Here is a 19,390-nt window from a genome sequence, read left to right on the forward strand (position 1 = left end):
AAAAAGAGTTTATGTATTTATTCATGAGACACACACATACACACACAGAGAGAGAGAAAGAGAAAGGCACAGACACAGGCAGAGGGAGAAGCAGGCGCCATGCAGGGAGCCAGACGTGGGACTCGATCCTGGGACTCTAGGATAACACCCTGGGTTGAAGGCAGCGCTAAACCACTGAGCCACCTGAGCTGCCCGACACTGTATTGTTAAGCACGTACACATTAAGGATTGCTGTCTTCTGGAAATTTGAGTCTTTTGCTGTTACATAGTGCCCCTCTTTATCCCTGGTCATTTTCCTTGTTCTGAAGCTTGCTTTGTCTGAGACATTCTAGCTTTCTTTTGCTTAGTATTAGCATGGAGGGGCAGAGGGAGAGGGAGAGAGAATCTGAGGCTGACTTCATACTGAGTGCGGAGCCCAATGTGGGGCTCGATCTCATGACCCTGAGATCACCACCTGAGTGGAAACCAAGAGTTGGATGCTTAACCAACTGTCTCACTCAGGCGCACCTGTGTCTTTATACTCAAAGTAGGTTTCTGGGGTGCCTGGGTGGCTCAGTTGGTTAAGTGTCTGCCTTCTGCTCAGGTCATGATCCCAGTGTCCTAGGATTGAGCCCCATGTCAGGCTCCCTACTCAGTGGGAAGCCTGCTTCTTCCACTCCCTCTGCCTGCTGCTCCCACTGATTGTGCTCTCTCTCTCTCAAATAAATAAATAAAATGTTTTTTTAAAAAGAGAGAGACAGGGATCCCTGGGTGGCGCAGCAGTTTGGCGCCTGCCTTTGGCCCAGGGCGCGATCCTGGAGACCCGGGATCGAATCCCGCATCGGGCTCCCGGTGCATGGAGCCTGCTTCTTCCTCCGCCTATGTCTCTGCCTCTCTCTCTCTCTCTGTGACTATCATAAATAAATAAAAATTTAAAAAAATAAAAAAATAAGAGAGAGACAGACAGGGCACCTGGGTGGCTCAGCAGTTGAGCGTCTGCCTTTGGCTCAGGGCATGATCCCAGTCTGGGGATCAAGTCCCGCATCAGGCTCCCTACAGGGAGCCTGTTTCTCCCTCTGTCTGTGTCTCTGCCTCTCTCTGTGTGTTGCTCATGAATAAATAAATAAAATTTTTAAAAAAGAGAAAGAGAGAGAGAAACACAGAGAGAGGCAGAAACATAGGCAGAGGGAGAAGCAGGCTCCCCACAGGGAGCCCGATGTGGAACTCAATCCCGGGACTCCAGGATCACACCCTGAGCCAAAGGCAGATGCTCAACCACTGAGTCACTCAGGTGTACCTAAATAAATAAAATCTTAAAAAAAATAGAGTAGGTTTCTGTGGTGCCTGACTGGCTCAGAGGAGCGTATGACTCTTGATCTCAGGGTTGTGAGTTTGAGCCCCATGTCAGGTGCAGAGATTCCTTAAAAATAAAATCTTCAAAAAAAATTTTAAAAAACTTTAAAAACTAAAGTACGTTTCTTGTATGTGACATATAGTTGGCTCTTGTTTATTTATTTATTTATTTTTATCAAAACTTACTGTCTTGCAAGATGGTGGAGTAGGGTCTCCAAGTCACCTGTCCTCACCAACTTACCTAGATAACTTTCAAATCATCCTGAAAACTTACAAATTCAGCCTGAGATTTAAAGGGAGAACAGCTGTAATGCTACAGTGAGAAGAGTTCATGCTTCTATCAAGGTAGGTAGATAGATAAATAGATAAATAAATAAATAAATAAATAAATAAATAAATAAATAAATCGAGTGGGGTAGGGGCCCCGCGACGAGACAGCCTAAGGCCGGGCGGGGAGAGCCCCCAGGACAGGGGAGCCCAGCCCCGGGGAGGCGTGAACTTTAACTTCTTCCCCGGAGGGAAAGGCGCTGGCAGGGAAATCGAGCAGGATCCCAGGAGGGGCAGTGGAGCCCCCATGTTCCCAGGGGCACTATCAGAGGAGGGGCACCACGGGGAGAGCTCCCCGCACCCAGCAGGCCGAGCACGATAAAGGATTGGAGCGCCCGGCAGGGTCCCGGGAGCAGCTCAGGCGGCGGCTCCGCGCAGAGGGGGCTGCGGCCCCAGGAGCGCGATTGGAGCCCAGGGTGCCGGGGGACACAGTGCAGGATCCGGCGCTCCCCTCAGGACAGACAGAGGTGGGGAGGACCCAGGACAGCGAGAACACTCTTGCCACTGGGCGCCCCCAAGCTCTGCAAGTCAGCGCCCCCCACCTCCGGAGCACCCAGGCCCCTGCGGACTGGGAGCTGCGGTAGTTACTGCGAGAGCTGACTCTCGGCTGGAGAGCTGGCCGCTGCCAGTGGGGTTGTGCCTCCTGGTGTCACCCTGTGCCTGGGACAGAGCAGGCTGCCAGGGAGCAGGGGCCTCACAGGATAAACAGCTCCCACTGAGCCTTACATCTTGCAGGGGAGGGGCAGCTCCCCCAGGTGCACACACCTGAGAATCAGCACAGCAGCCCCTCCCCCAGAAGACCAGCTGGAAGGGCAGGGGAAGAGCAAGTCCTTGACCGAGCAGCGCTGGAAAGCTCCAGGGGAAGTTGAGGAACTTACAGTATATAGAATCAGAGGATACCCCTCCTTGGTTTTTGTTTTTTGTTTGTTTCCTCTCCCTTTTTCCCCCCTTTTTCCTTCCTTTATCCAGTACAACTTGTTTTTAGACACTCTGCACTGAGCAAAATGACTAGAAGGAAGAACTCACCACAAAAGAAAGAATCAGAAACAGTACTCTCTCCCACAGAGTTACAGAATGTGGATTACAATTCGATGTCAGAAAGCCAATTCAGAAGCACAATTATAAAGCTACCGGTGGCTCTGGAAAAAAAAAAAAAAGCATAAATGAAGTCAAGAGACTTCATGACTGCAGAATTTATATCTAATCAGGCCAAGATTAAAAATCAATTAAATGAGATGCAATCCAAACTGGAGGCCCTAACAATGAGGGTTAATGAGGTAGAACAAGTGAGTGACATAGAAGACAAGTTGGTGGCAAGGAAGGAAGCTGAGGAAAAAAGAGAAAAACAATTAAAAGATCATGAGGAAAGGTTAAGGGAAATAAATGACAGCCTCAGAAGGAAAAATCTACGTTTAATTGGGGTTCCAGAGGGCGCCGAAAGGGACAGAGGACCAGAAAGTATATTTGAACAAATCATAGCTGAAAACATCCCTACCTTGGGGAGGGAAACAGGCATTCAGATCCAGGGGATAGAGAGATCCCCCTCTAAAATCAATAAAAACCGTTTAACACCCCAACATTTAATAGTGAAACCTGCAAATTCCAAAGATAAAGAGGAGACCCTTAAAGCAGCAAGAGACAAGAAATCCCTAACCTTTATGGGGAGAAGCATTAGGGTAACAGCAAACCTCTCCACAGAGAGCTTGCAGGCCAGAAAGGGCTGGAAGGATATATTCAGGGTCCTAAATGAGAAGAATGTGCAGCCAAGAATACTTTATCCAGCAAGGTTCTCATTCAGAATAGAAGGAGAGATAAAGAGCTTCCAAGATAGGCAGAAACTGAAAGAATATGTGAACACCAAACCAGCTCTGCAAGAAATATTAAGGTGGGGGGGGGGTAGCCCAGGTGGCTCAGCAGTTTAGTGCCGCCCACTAAACCCACTTCAGGCTCCCTGCATGCAGCCTGCTTCTCCCTCTGCCTGTGTCTCTGCCTCTCTCTCTCTCTCTGTGTCTCTCATGAATAAATAAATAAAATCTTAAAAAAAAAGAGAAATATTAAGGGGGATTCTGTAAAAGAAAGAGGAAGTCCAAAGAAACAATCCACAAAAACAGGGACTGAATAGGTATTATGATGACACTAAATTCATATCTTTCAATAGTAACTCTGAACGTGAATGGGCTTAATGATCCCATCAAAAGATGCAGGGTTTCAGGCTGGGTGAAAAAGCAAGACCCATCTATTTGCTGTCTAAAAGAGACTCATTTTAGACCTAAGGACACCTACAGCCTGAAAATAAAAGGTTGGGGGCTTTTACCATTCAAATGGTCCTCAAAAGAAAGCAGAAATGGACCATTTGCCATTCAAATGGTCCTCAAAAGAAAGCAGGGGTAGTTATCCTCATATCAGATGAATTAAAGTTTATCCCAAAGACTGTAGTAAGAGATGAAGAGGGACACTATATCATACTTAAAGGATCTATCCAACAAGAGGACCTAACAATCATGAATATTTATGTCCCTAATGTGGGAGCTGCCAAGTATATCAATCAATTAATAACCAAAGTTAAGACATACTTAGATAATAATACTTTAATACTGGGAGACTTGAACATGGTGCTTTCTGTAATTGACAGATCTTCTAAGCACACCATCTCCCAAGAAACAAGAGCTTTATTTTTTTTTAATTTTTTTATTTATTTATGATAGTCACATAGAGAGAGAGAGAGGCAGAGACACAGGCAAAGGGAGAAGCAGGCTCCATGCACCGGGAGCCCGACGTGGGATTCGATCCCGGGTCTCCAGGATCGCGCCCTGGGCCAAAGGCAGGCGCTAAACCGCTCCGCCACCCAGGGATCCCGAAACAAGAGCTTTAAATGATACACTGGACCAGATGGATTTCACAGGTATCTACAGAACTTTACATCCAAACGCAACTGAATACACATTCTTCTCAAGTGCACATGGAACTTTCTCCAGAATAGACCACATACTGGGTCACAAATCAGGTCTTAACCGATACCAAAAGATTGGGATTGTCCCTTGCATATTTTCAGGCCATAATGCTTTGAAACTAGAACTAAATCACAACAAGAACTTTGGAAGGAATTCAAACACAAGGAGGTTAAAGACCATCCTGCTAAAAGATAAAGGGTCAACCAGGAAATTAGAGAAGAATTAAAAAGATTCATGGAAACTAATGAGAATGAAGACACAACCACTCAAAATCTTTGGGATACAGCAAAAGCAGTCCTGAGGGGGAAATACATCGCAATACAAGCATCCATCCAAAAACTCGAAAGAACTCAAATACAAAAGCTAACCTTGCACCTAAAGGAGCTGGAGAAAGAACAGCAAATAAAACCTTCACCCAGCAGAAGAAGAGAGTTAATAAAGATTCGAGCAGAACTCAATGAAATGGAGACCAGAAGAACTGTGGAACAGATCAACAAAACCAGGAGTTGGTTCTTTGAAAGAATTAATAGGTAGATAAACCACTAACCAGCCTTATTAAAAAGAAGAGAGAAAAGACTCAAATTAATAAAATCATGAATAGGGATCCCTGGGTGGCTCAGCAGTTTAGCACCTGCCTTTGGCCCAGGGCGTGATCCTGGAGTCCCAGGATCAAGTCCCATGTCGGGCCCCCTGTATGGAGCCTGCTTCTCTCTCTCTGCCTGTGTCTCTGCCTCTCTCTCTCTCTCTCTCTCTCTCTGTGTGTGTCTCATGAATTAATAAATTAAAAATCTTTTAAAAAAAATAAAATAAAATCATGAATGAAAAAGGAGAGATCACCACTAATAGCAAGGAAATACAAAAGATTTAAAAAACTTATTATGAGCAGCTATATGCCAATAAACTAGGCAATCTACAAGAAATGGATGCATTTCTGGAAAACCACAAACTACCAAAACTGGAACAGGAAGAAATAGAAAACCTGAACAGGCCAATTACCAGGGAAGAAATTGAAGCAGTCATCAAAAACCTCCGAAGACACAAAAGTCCAGGGCCAGATGGCTTCCCAGGGGAATTCTATCAAACGTTTAAAGAAGAAACAATATGTATTCTACTAAAGCTGTTCAGAAAAATAGAAAGAGATGGAATACTTCCAAACTCGTTCTATGAGGCCAGCATCACCTTAATTCCAAAACCAGACAAAGACTCCCACCAAAAAGGAGAATTAGAGACCAATATCCCTGATGAACACAGATCCAAAAATTCTCAACAAGCTACTAGCCAATAGGATCCAATAGTACATTAAGAAGATTATTCACCATGACCAACTGGGATTTATGCCCAGGATGCAAGGCTGGTTCAACACGGTAAAACAATCAATGTGATAGATCATATCAACAAGAGAAAATGCAAGAACCATATGATCCTCTCAATAGATGCAGAGAAAGTATTTGACGAAATACAGCATCCATTCCTGATCAAAACTCTTCAGAGTGTAGGGATAGAGAGAACATTCCTCATCATCTTAAAAGCCATCTACGAAAAGCCCACAGCAAATATCATTCTCAATGGGGAAGCACTGGGAGCCTTTCCCCTAAGATCAGGAACAAGACAGGGATGTCCACTCTCACCAGTGCTCTTCAACATAGTACTAGAAGTCCTAGCCTCAGCAATCAGGCAACAACAACAACAACAAAAATAAAAAGCTTTTAAATGGCAAAGAAGAAGTCAAATTCTCCCTCTTCGTAGATGACATAATACTGTACATAGAAAACCCAAAAGAAAAAAAATCCAAGAGACTCCACCCCAAGATTGCTAGAACTCATACAGCAATTTGGCAGTGTGGCAGGATACAAAATAAATGCCCAGAAATCAGTGGCATTTCTATACACTAACAATGAGACTGAAGAAAGAGAAATTAAGGAGTCAATCCCATTTACAATTGCACCCAAAAGCATAAGATACCTAAGAATAAACCTAACCAAAGACGTAAAGATTCTATACCCTAAAAACTACAGATCACTTCTGAAAGAAATGGAGGAAGACACAAAGAGGTGGAAAAATATTCCATGCTCATGGATTGGAAGAATATTGTGAAAACGTCAATGCTACCCAGGGCAATTTACACATTTAATGCAATCCCTATATAAATACCATGCATGGACTTTCTTCAGAGAATTGGAACAAATCATCTTAAGATTTGTGTGGAATCAGAAAAGACCCCGAATAGCCAGGGGAATATTAAAGAAGAAAACCAGAGCCAGGAGCATCACAATGCCAGATTTCAGGTTTGTACTACAAAGCTGTGGTCATCAAGACAGTGTGGTACTGGCACAAAAACAGACACATAGATCATTGGAGCAGAATAGAGAACCCAGAAATGGGCCCTCAACTCTGTAGTCAACTAATATTCGGCAAAGCAGGAAAGGCTATCCACTGAGAAAAGGACAGTCTTTTCAATAAATGGTGCTGGGAAAACTGGACAGCCACGTGCAGAAGAATGAAACTAGACCATTCTCTTACACCATACACAAAGATAAACTCAGAATGGATGAAAGATCTAAATGTGACACAAGATTCCATCAAAATCTTAGAGTAGGACAGCACTGGTGGCTCAGCGGTTTAGCGCCACCTTCAGCCCAGGGCGTGATCCTGGAGACCTGGGATCAAGTACCCCGTCAGGCTCCCTGCATGGAGCCTGCTTCTCCCTCTGCCTATGTCTCTGCCTCTCTCTCTGTGTCTCTCATGAGTAAATAAATAAAATTTTTTAAATCACTTAAAAAGAAACAACAAAATCCTAGAGGAGAACACAGGCAAAAAGGTTTGAACTTGGCCACAGCAACTTCTTGCACGATGCATCTATCAAGGCAAGGGAAACAAAAGCAAAAATGAATTATTGAGACTTAATCAAGATAAAAAAAACTTCTGCACAGCAAAAGAAACAGTCAACAAAACTAAAACAACCTAGAGAATGGGAGAAGATATTTGCAAATGACCTATCAGATGAAGGGCTAGTATCCAAGATCTATAAAGAACGTATTAAACTCAACACCCAAGAAACAAACAATCCAATCATGAAATGGGCAAAAGACATGAACAGAAATCTCACAGAGGAAGACATAGACATGGCCAACAAGCACATGAGAAAATGCTCCGCATCACTGGCCATCAGGGAAATACAAATCAAAACCACAATGAGATACCACCTCACACCAGTGAGAATGGGGAAAATTAACAAGACAGGAAACCACAAATGTTGGAGAGGATGTGGAGAAAAGGGAACCCTCTTGTACTGTTGGTGGGAATGTGAACTGGTGCAGCCACTCTGGACAACTGTGTGGAGGTTCCTCAAAGAGTTAAAAATAGACCTGCCCTATGACCCAACAATTGCACTGCTGGGGATTTACCCCAAAGATACAGATGCAGTGAAACACTGGGACACCTGCACCCTGATGTTTCTAGCAGCAATGTCCACAATAGCCAAACTGTGGAAGGAGCCTGGAGGGTATTATGCTGAGTGAAATAAGTCAATCGAAGAAGGACAAACATTATATGGTCTCATTCACTTGGGGAATATAAAAAAATAGTGAAAGGGAATAAACGGGAAAGGAAAGAAAATGAGTGAAAATATGAGTGAGGGTGACAAAACATGAGAGACACCTAACTCTGGAAAATGAACAAGGGGTAGTAGAAAGGGAGGTGGGCAGGAGGTTGGGGTGACTGGGTGATGGGCACTGAGGGGGGCACTTGCGGGATGAGCACTGGGTGTTATGCTATATGTTGGCAAATTAAATTTTTTAAATCTTACTGTCTCTGTCTTTTAATTGGCATATTTAGACTATTCACATTTAAAATTGTTGATATATTCAAATTAATATCTACCATTTTTTAAAGATTTTTATTTATTCATTCATGAGAGACAGAGAGAGAGAGAAAGAGAGAGAGAGGGGCAGAGACACAAGCAGAGGGACAAGCAGGCTCCATGCAGGAAGCCCGACGCTGGACTCGATCCTAGGACTCCAGGATCACGCCCCGGGCTGAAGGCAGGTGCTAAACCGCTGAGCCACCCAGGGAACCCCAGTATCTACCATTTTTAAAAAAGATTTTATTTATTCATGAGAGACACAGAGAGGCAGAGACACAGGCAGAGGGAGAAGCAGGGTTCTTGCGGGGAGCCTGATGTGGGACTCGATCCCCGGACCCTGGGATCACGACCTGGGCCAAAAGCAGACGCTCAACCACTGAGCCACCTGGGTGTCCCAGTATCTACCATTTTTATAATAATTTTCTATTCATTGTCATTTTTCTTAGTTTCTATTTTGTCTTCCACTCTTTCTCTGCCTTCTGTTTTTTTTAAGATTATTTATTTATTTATTCATTCATTCATTCATTTCTGAGGGACACAGAGAGAGGCAGAGACATAAACAGAGGGAGAAGCAGGCTCCCTATGGGGAACTTGGTGTGGGGCTCAATCCTAGGACCCTGAGATCACAACCTGAGCCAGAAGCAGACACTCAACCACTGAGCCTCCCAGGTGCCCCGTCTTCTCTGGTTTTATTTTATTTTTTTTTTCTTCTCTGGTTTTAATTGAACTTTTTATAATGATTATGATTCAGTTTTCTCTCTTAACATATCAGTGACACTTAGAAAATTTTTTTAGTGTTTTTCAATATACATCCACTTTCAAATGACACTAGGTAATTTCACTGGTAGCACAAGTGCCTTATACACAGTGTTCCCAATTCCTTTCTCCTGTCTTTTATAACACTGCTGTCATTCATTTCACCTATCTGTATACTATAATCACTGAATACATTTTTGCTATTATTATTTTGAACAAACTGTTATTTGTTAGATCAATTAAGAATATTATAAATAAGGGGCACCTGGGTGTTGCAGTCAGTTAAGCATCTGACCGTTGGCTTTGGCTCAGGTCATGATCTCAGGGTCCTGAGATTGAGCTCCATGTTGGGTTCTGTGCTCAGTGCAGTCTGCTTGAGATTCTCTGCCTCTCCCTCTCCATCTGCCCCTACCCCTGCTCTCTCTTTCTCTAAAATAAATAAATTTTGTAAATTAAAAAAAAAAGACTCAGGGTGCCTGGGTGGCTTAGTCAGTTAAGCATCCGACTCTTGGATTTAGCTCAGGTCATGATCCCAGAGTCCTGGGCTTAAGCCCCACTTCAGGCTCCCTGCTTAGTGCGGGGTCTGCTTCTCCCTCTCTCTCTGCCTCTCCCCCCAACTTGTGATTTGTCTCTCTCGAATAATGAATAAAATCTTTAAAAACAAAAAAAGACTCTCTCCCTCTGTCCCTCCCCTCTAAAAATAAATATTTTTAAAACATAATATTATGAATAAAATATTTCATCTCACCTTCACTTATTCTTTCTCTAACACTTTTCCTTTCATTATGCAAATCTGAGTTTCTAACCTACATTATTTTCCTTGTCTCTAAGTGCTTACAACATTTCTCGCAAAGCAAGTATACTGGTGACAAACTAAAATTTTTTATTTGAGAAAGTCTTAATTTCTCCACATGTTTGAGGGATAATTTTGATGGATACAGAATTCTAGATTAATGGTATTTTTCCTTGTCAAATGCTTTAAATATTTCACTTCACTCTCTTCCTGCTTGCATATTTTTCTGAAGAGAAGTGTAATGTGATTCTTACCCTTGCTCCTGTATAGGTATTTTTATTTTTCATCTGGCTTCTTTCAAGAATTTTTGAATATGTATTTTTTGTTATTCATCCTCCTTGATGATCTTTGAACTCCCTGGATCTGTTGTTTGGTGTCTGCCATTAGTTTGGAAAAATTCTCTGCCAGTATTACTCTTTTTTTTTTTTTTTTGGAAAGTTAAAAAAAATTTTTTTGGTATGGTTGACACACAATGTTTTATTAGTTTCAGGTGTAGAACATAGTGATTCAGTGTGGTCCCTATCAAAATACCAACAGCAGTGTGCCTGAGTATCTCAGTCAATTGAGTGTCCGTGCTTGATTTTGCCTCAGGTCATGATCTCAGAGTTGTGAGATCAAGGCCTAAGTCAGGCTCTGCCCTGGGCATAGAGTCTGCTTAATATTCTCTCTCTCTCTGCCTCTCCTGCTCATGCTCAGTCTCTCCTCCATGTCTCTCAAAAAAAAAAAAAAAGAAAGAAAGAAAGAAAAAGAAAAAGAAAAAAATACCAACAGCATTTAGAAAAAAACTAGAGCAAATAATACTGTAATTTGTATGGAACCACAGAAGACCCCTAATAGCCAAAGCAATCTTGAAGGAAGAACAAAACTGGAGGTATCACAATTCCAGATTTCAAGATGTACTACAGACCTATGGTAATCAGAACAGTATGATATTGGCATCAAAATAGATAGATGGAACAGAACAGAGAGCACAGAAATAAACCCATGCCTATAGGTCAATTAATCTATGCCAAAGGAGGGGCGCCTGGATGGCTCAGTTGGTTAAGTGCCGAACTCTTGATTTTGGCTCAGGTCATGACCTCACAGGTGTGAGATCTAGCCTCATGTCAGGCTCTATGCTGGAGTGTGGAGTCTACTTAGGATTCTCTCTCCCTCTCCCCCTCCTCACTCTCTCTCTCTCTCTCTAAAAAAAAAAATCTGTGCCAAAGGAGGCAAGAATATACAAAAGGAAAAAGACAGTCTCTTCAATAAATGGTGTAGGGAAAGCTGGACAACATAAGTAAGAATGATGGGTGTAGAGATTATATTACTTAAAATTTTTTTTAAAAGGCAATTTTCAGGGGAGCCTGGGTATCTCAGTTGATTAAGCTTCTGCCTTTGTCTCAGATAATGATCCCAGGGTCCTGGGATCGAGTCCCACGTCAGGCTCCCTGCTCAGCATGGAGTCTGCTTCTCCCTCTCTTTCTGCCACTCCCCTCCCGGACTCGTATTCTCTCTTCCTTGCTCCTCTCTCTCTCAAATAAAAAACCTTTTTAAGGGGATGCCTGGGTGGCTCAGTGGTTGAGCATCTGCCTTCAGCTCTGGGCATGATCCCGGGGTCCCGGGATTGAGTCCTGCTTTGGGTTCCTTGCATGGAGCCTGCTTCTCCCTCTGCCTATGTCTCTGCCTCTCTCTCTCTCTCTCTCTCTCTCTCTCTCTCTCGATCTCTCATGAATAAATAAATAATATCTTTTAAAAAAAACTTTTTAAAAAAGGCATTTTTCTGTTCTGTCACAGTGTTTTTGATTTCTAGTATTTCCTTTTGATTCTTTCTTAGTGCTTTTATCTCTTGGCTTACATTATTCATCTGTTCTTGCATGTTGTCCACATTTTTCGTGAGAGCCTTTAGTATATTACTCATAGTCATTTTAATTCCAGATCAAAAAATTCTAAGATTTCTCCCATATTTGAGTCTGCTTCTAATGGTTTGTCTCTCCAGCATATGTTTTTTTAAAAAGATTTATTTATTTATTCATGAGAGACACACAGAGAGAGGCAGAGACACAGGCAGAGGGAAAAGCAGGCTCCATGCAGGGAGCCCGATGTGGGACTTGATCCCAGACTCCAGGATCACGCCCTGAGCCGAAGGCAGACGCTCAACTGCTGAGCCACCCAGGCATCCCACTCTTAATACTCCTTTGGCATTTCAGGGCCCTTTGCACAATATTGAGTCTTTTACATCTTTTGTTTCCCCCAACATAGCTAGGTGGTAGTTTACATGTAACAACAACGAATAGGCAATATAACAGTTACAATTTTATAACAGGGCTTACTGTGTACCTGTACTGAGCTAAGCAACATGCACAAATTACCCTAAGCCTTTCCTGCAGACAAGGAAACTAACACAGGGAGAGGTTAAATAATAGGCTCAAGATCACACAACTGACTAGTGGCTACAATGAAATTCATTGAATTAAATATTCAATTCACAATAAATTCTTGAAATTGGAGAGAAAAATGTACTAGCGCATGTTTTCACATTTCTCTTCAATAGAAAAGATGGAAAGAAATTAAAAAATGTAAATTGTGTGTTTATTCTCAGTTCGTCGTAACATTTCATTAACCAAAATAATCCCATATAATCCAATAATTCATTAATCCCAATAAAATCACTGAATTAAGGATTTGCATTAATATATCTATATGTAGCATTTCTAGATTAACAGTAAGATGATTAGGGACACCTGGGTGGCTCAGCGGTTGAGCATCTGCCTTCAGCCCGGGCTGTGATCCTGGAGTCCTGGGATCGAGTCCCGCGTCAGGCTCCCTGAATGGAGCATGCTTCTCCCTCTACCTGTGTCTCTGCCTCTTTCTGAGTGTCTCTCATGAATAAATAAATAAATAAAATAAAATCTTTTTAAAAAAAGAGTAAGCATTAGGTACAAACCAAGTATTTCTCATTTCTTCTTGTACTTGCACCACTTAAATGGATTATCTTTTTTATGCTTTAAACTACCTTTTCTATTATTCATTCATTCATCTATCCATTTATTCTTTGTTAGGATTTAAGGCAATATATAAGATGCATACAATACAATAAGAAGAAAAAGGAAAAGTTGTTTAAAAAAAAACTGGATTGGGGCATCTGTGTGGTTCAGTGGTTGAGCATCCACCTTCGGCTCAGGGCATGATCCCAAGATCTGGGATTGAGTCCTGCATCGGGCTCCTTGGAGGGAGCCTGTTTCTCCCTCTGCCTGTGTCTCTGCCTGTGTGTGTGTGTGTGTGTGTGTGTGATGAATAAATAAAAAATTTTAAAAAAGGATTATTAAGAGTTATTCAAAATATCACTTGTAGGGGGTGCCTGGGTGGCTCAGTTGGTTGAGCATGTGACTCTTGGTTTTAGCTCAAGTGATGGTCTCAGAGTCTTGGGATCCAACCCCATGTCAGGCTCTGTGCTCAGTGGGGAGTCTGCTTGGAATTCTCTCTCTCTCTTCCTCCATCCCTCCCTCTGCTCACACATTCACATGCTCTCTCTCTCTCTTTTAAATAAATTATATATATATATATATATATATATATATATATATATATATATATATACCATTTGTCTATTGCCCAGGGGTTAAGGTCTTCACTTGGTTCTCAGGGGAAGGAATGGTGAGAAGAAGCAAGGTGAGGCTAATGGACCTCATCTCTGGCCTTGAATTTGGTTGCTACTTAGCTACCGCATAACTCTGAGCTCTCTTTCCTCATCTTTTCACACCCCCACCTCCACCAGGATGGTGGTCAGCTTTCTTGTTTCTTGCTTGGAATGAATGGACTGAACACTCTTTTAAGCTGAAGGTTAAGTGGAGTTTTGAAAACTATAGAATGTGTTTATCTAACAGGAGGACTGGTTTGGTTGTGGAGACCCCTTGGGTCTAAATCTCTCTCTATTTTTTTTAAGATTTTATTATTTATTCATGAGAGACACACAGAGAGAGGCAGAGATATAAGCAGAGGGAGAAGCATTGAGCCACCCAGGTGTCCCCTAAATCTCTGTGTTAAATAGATATCCGAAGAACCAATTTAACACCTTGAATTTTTTTAATTTTTAAATTTATTTTAGAGAAAGAGTGCATGCACGTGAGTGAACACTAGTGAGAGGAGGGGCAGATGGAGAGGGAGAGGCAGAGAATCTCAGACTCTGTGCCAAGCATGGAGCCTGGTGCTCATTTGATCTCACCCCCTTGAGACCATGACCTGAGCTGAAACCAAGAGTTGGACACTTACAGACATTTAATTGACTGAGCCACTGAGGCTCCTTGCCTTGAAATATTGTTGTCTGATTGCCTGTTGGAAAAGAGATTTTGATGTGATGGGTAGGCCTACAAAATTCATTGAATATTCTTGGAAATTTCTTCTGCATAAAATGAAAGAAATAGGACCCTTTTGGATTTTTCTTAGGGTGTTGGAGTTAGGAACCTGTGCCAGGGTCAATCCCATTGTGAGCCCCCCTCCCCCGCTCCCTGTTTTGACTTTTCCTCCTTCTTTATGAATATTTCAATACTGATGAAATTCCTTAAGGTGACGATTTGAGTTAAAAAGAGGGCAAGCTAGTGAGAAAAAGATCTGTTGCTTGACTTTATGGTGGTGGCTATGAAAGGAGATGTAAGGAACTCATTTGCATATGAACCTGAGTTCTGTTTTTCCTTTCTTTTGTATGCCCAGCTGGTCAGAGCCATCTCCTTGTGCCTGCCCCCGCGCCCCCCGCCCCCCCGCCCCCCCCCCCACATACACACCTCCCAGAGGAAGTGCAGAGCTGCCAGGCCCCCTCACCACCTAGCTCCAGAAACCTGATCTGGGCCCAACTGTTGACCTTGATTTCTTACCCCTCTAGGTCTCCACAGTCTCCTTTTCCATTTCCTAATTTTTTAAAAAGATTTTATTTATTTGAGAGAGAGACAGAGAGACAGAGAGCACAAGCAGGGGGAGGAGCAGAGGGAGAAGGAGAAGCAGGCTCACTACTGAGCAGGGAGCCTGATGCAGGACTGGATCCCAGGAGCACGGGATCATGACCTGAGCTGAAGGCAGATGCTTAACTGACTGAGCCACCCAGGCGCCCTCCCACTTCCTATTTAAAAACAACTTTTGTGGGGTGCTGGGTGTGGCTCAGCGGTTGAGTGTCTGCCTTTGGGTCACGCGATCCAGGATCCAGGATTGAGTCCCTCATAGGGCTCCCTGTGGGAGGCCTGCTTCTCCCTCTGCCTATGTCTCTGCTTCTTTCTCACTGTGTCTCTCATGAATAAATAAATCTTTTTAAAAAACCTTTGTTTCATCTTTTGCCTTCCTTGTTCCAGGGAGAAGTGGACAGAGACTCTCCCTTGCCTCCATCTTTCCCCCCCTAAACCAAGATCCTTGGGCCTGGAATAAGAGAATGTTGTGCTTCAAATCTGCAATTCACATAGTGGCTCTAATTTTGTCTGGGTGCTGTGCTTAGGATGGGTCTAGGCATCCTTTTTTGTAAGATTTATTTATTTATTTGAAAGAAAGTGAGCGAGAGAGCAAGTGAGCACACAGAGGGAGAGGGAGAAGCAGACTCCCTGCTGAGCAGGGAGCCCTGTGTGGGGCTCGATCCCAGGACCCCTGGATCATGACCTGGGCCAAAGGCAAACATCTAATCCACTGAGCCACCCAGGTGCCCCTGGGTCTAAGCATCTTGATTTCAAGGTCATGAGTTAAAGCCCCACATTGAGTATGGAGCCTACTTAAAAAAAAAAAAAGAAAAGAAAAAAAAAGAAGGGACGCCTGGGTGGTTCAGCAGTTGAGCCCCTGCCTTCAGCCCATGGTGTGATCCTGGAGTCCTGGCATCGAGTCCCGCATCGGGCTCCCTGCATGGAGCCTGCTTCTCTCTCTGCCTATGACTCTGCCTCTCTGTGTCTTTCATGAATAAATAAATACAATCTTTAAAAAAGAAAGAAAGAAAAGAAAAGAAGCGTCTAGGCATAACAATTATGTACCTATGCCTGAATGCCACCACTATCAATCTTTTGTGTCCCTTGATTTTAAAAGCAAGAGTGTGTGTAGAAGCCCGTTTTGTATTTCTAGAGTCTAAAATACTAGCATGTAAATGTTGGGAATTCAAATGTTCCCCTTAAGACCTACCCTTTGTGTATGTGTGGCAGGGATGGAGGTGGAGTACAGCTCATTGCATTCAAAAATTGTATTTATACCACTGCACCCAGGGTCCCTTCCCCAGAGCTGCATGATGATATCCGAGAAGGATCAAGCGTCACATTGATGAAAACAAACCATAAAGGATCAATTTCAAAGTGAAAATTAATTTCTTAATGACAGTTTTCAAACTATTAGCCTCCTTCCCAAAAAAGTTCATTCAATACACATGCAAAGCTGGCTTTTGCTCATGGGTTGTGTCATAGGTTGGTAAACTTGGCTTTGAAAGGAAATTGGGGGAAATAAGGGCGGTTGTAATGGAAGCACACTCCAACCTTTTGTGAAAAGGGTACAAACTGCATCGCTTTCTCAAGGCGATGAAATTGTCAACCCCAGGAGACTGAATGCCTGCAGGAGAGGTTGATTACTTTTCCTGAGAGGTAAAATGACTCAGTGAGAGGTAAAATGACTCAGGCTTTGGTGGGAGCTTCGAGTCTTCGGCCCTTTGAAGAGCAGAGTTGTAGGCAGGGTGGAGGTAGTAGGCGCTTAGGTACTGAACCTGAGCCAATGTGTGCTGTGTAGAGCTGGATGGTCCCCATCTTAGGGGAGCACGTGGCCCCTGAGAGCCTGATCTCCAGGATGAACTCTGCATGGCTTCTTGGGCTGGCCACTCCCCCACTCTGGGCCTACATCCCAAATCTGTAAAATGAAGGAAGTGGACTGGATGACCTTGAAAGCCCCTTCCAGTGCAGATGATACTGAGATTTTGTCCCTTAAAATGGATACAGAAGAGAAAGGTGCTTGGCTTGGAAGAGCCACATGACACAATTGGGACTGGTTCTCTGTGGATGCCAGCCTTTCACTGCATGAACATGAACATTTGTCTCTCTTGCCAAATTGAGAAATTTCGTGAGGGATGCCTGGGTGCGCAGCAGTTGATCGTCTGCCTTCGGCTCAGGGCGTGATTCTGGGGTCTTGGGATGGAGTTCCTAATTGGGATCCCCACAGAGAGCCTGCTTCTCCCTCTGCCTGTGTCTCTGCCTCTCCCTCTCTCTCTCATGAATAAATAAATAAAGTCTTAAAAAAAAAAAAAAAGAAATCTCGTGTCAGAGTTCCACAAAGGAAAATGAGAATATGCTTGCTAAGAAAGATGATCTGGCTGAGGCAAGGATTGGCTCTCACTGGAACACTTTACTGCTTTGGCTTAATGGGAGGAGGGAATGTTAGGAAAGTCTTAAATGAATTCCCAAATAAAAGTAATGGCACGCAGCATTCCTAGGATGAGGGGTATTTTTGTTTTGTTTTGCTTTTAAAGATTTTATTTATTTATTCATGAGACACGCAGAGAGAGAAAGGCAGAGACAGGCAGAGGGAGAAGCAGGCCCCATGCAGAGAGCCCAATGCAGGACTCGATCCCAGGACCTCAGGATCACGCCCTGGGCCGAAGGCAGGCACCAAACCACTGAGCCACCCAGGAATCCCCTTTTTACTTTTTACTTTTATTTCACTTCCAGGATTCCAACATTTCCTAGAGGTGTCATATCAGCACCAAATGACTGCATGGTAGGTCAGTACATGCCTCCGGGTGCTCAGAGCATGCCCAGTGAAAAGCACAGCACCCCACAATCAGAACTCTGGCAAATGGGGGCACCTGGGTGACTCAGTTGGTTAAGCTCTGACTCTTGATTTCAGCTCAGGTCGTGATTCAGGGTCGTGGGAACGAGCCCCACGTCAGGCTCCACACTCAGCACAGAATCTGCTGGAGATCTCTCTCCCTTTTCTTCTGCCCCTACCCAATCTCTCTCTCAAAAATAAATCTTTAAAAAAAACCCTGGAAAATAAAATATTTCTGTCCTTTTTTTTAAAAAAAGATTTTATTTATTTACTTATGAGAGAGAGGCAGAGACATAGGCAGAGGGAGAAGCAGGCCTCCTCCGGGAGCCTGAGGCAAGACTCGATCCCAGGACCCCGGGATCACAACCTGAGCCAAAGGCAGACACTCAACCACTGAGCCACCCAGGTGCCCCAAGAAATAGAATTTCTTAATGCAATTTTCCCAAATGAAGCAACATATTGTATGGGACGTATGAACTCTGACTGTTGGTACTTGTACACCTTGGATTTCCCAGAGACTTGGGTAATCAGTCAGCCAGATCAAACCCTGGAAATTCTGGTGAGTGAGCTTTTATGGACCAGTTCTACATGAAAGATGATGTTACTGCAAAGGATGTCACTCATGGGAGTGGAATTCGTGACGTGATACCAGGTTCTGTCATTGACGCCACATTGTTCAATCCTTGTGGGTATTTATTGAATGGAATGAAATTGGATGGAACTTACTGGACTCTTCACATCAATCTAGAACCAGAATTTTCTTATGTTAGCTTTGAAACAAATTTAAGTCAGGCCTCCTATGATGATCAGGAAAGTTGTGGAAGTCTTCAAGCTAGGAAAATTTGTGACCAACCAGTTTGTAAATCAGAGTTCTAAATGTCTCACAGTGCTTTCTTCACCTCAGAAGATTGAAGGCTTTAAATGTCTTGATTGCCAGAGCACTATGTTCAATGATTACAATTTTGTTTTTACCAGTTTTGCTAAGAAGCAGCAACAATAGCAGAGTTGATTAATAAAAATGAAGAAAAATGCAAAAAAAGAGAACACACATAGAAGGAGGGGGTGGCTGCTTATTAGATGTTAGTATCAGGGGCCATGCTCTCCATGACCACCACCTTGTAGCTGCAGAAAGCCCTAGATGTAATGATAGTGTAATCATTTTGAATTGTATGCATGATTCAAAAGTCAAGGAGTTGCTCTCTTCTGTGTTTAGGTATCCTATGCCACTCTTGCTGTGAAACTGAAGTGCATGTAGAAAAAACCTTTCACTATATGAAACTTTACAACACTTGTGAAAACAAGTCACTTTGGTTTACCCACAGTGTAATATTTCTCCAGGTAGCATCCAAAATTCCCCACAGACAAGGCTTTCGTCCTCATTAGGTGTTGGCTTCAGCCTAATCACCTAGGACTGTTCTCTTAAATTGCTGCCAGGATTTTACATCCAGCTATTACCTCTACTTTCTAGCACATATTCTCTACTACTATTACTGAAACCAGTTTCTACTTCATACAGATGTTTTTTGCAACAGCAATAGAAGTTTATCTTCCACAAGTCAAGTCCTCTCAAGAAAATGATTGCAGGGACACCTGGGTGGCTCAGCGATTGAGCATCTGCCTTGG

The 19,390-nt window shown here is 43.2% G+C and overlaps 1 pseudogene; it reads left to right on the forward strand.

Moving 5' to 3' along the window:
• Window positions 1–16,859: 16,859 nt before the first annotated feature.
• LOC112910593 (S-adenosylmethionine decarboxylase proenzyme 1-like) lies at window positions 16,860–18,767 on the forward strand (annotated as a pseudogene).
• Window positions 18,768–19,390: the final 623 nt, after the last annotated feature.

The sequence above is a fragment of the Vulpes vulpes genome, chromosome X, assembly GCF_048418805.1.
Source record: "Vulpes vulpes isolate BD-2025 chromosome X, VulVul3, whole genome shotgun sequence".
Taxonomy (NCBI): domain Eukaryota; kingdom Metazoa; phylum Chordata; class Mammalia; order Carnivora; family Canidae; genus Vulpes; species Vulpes vulpes.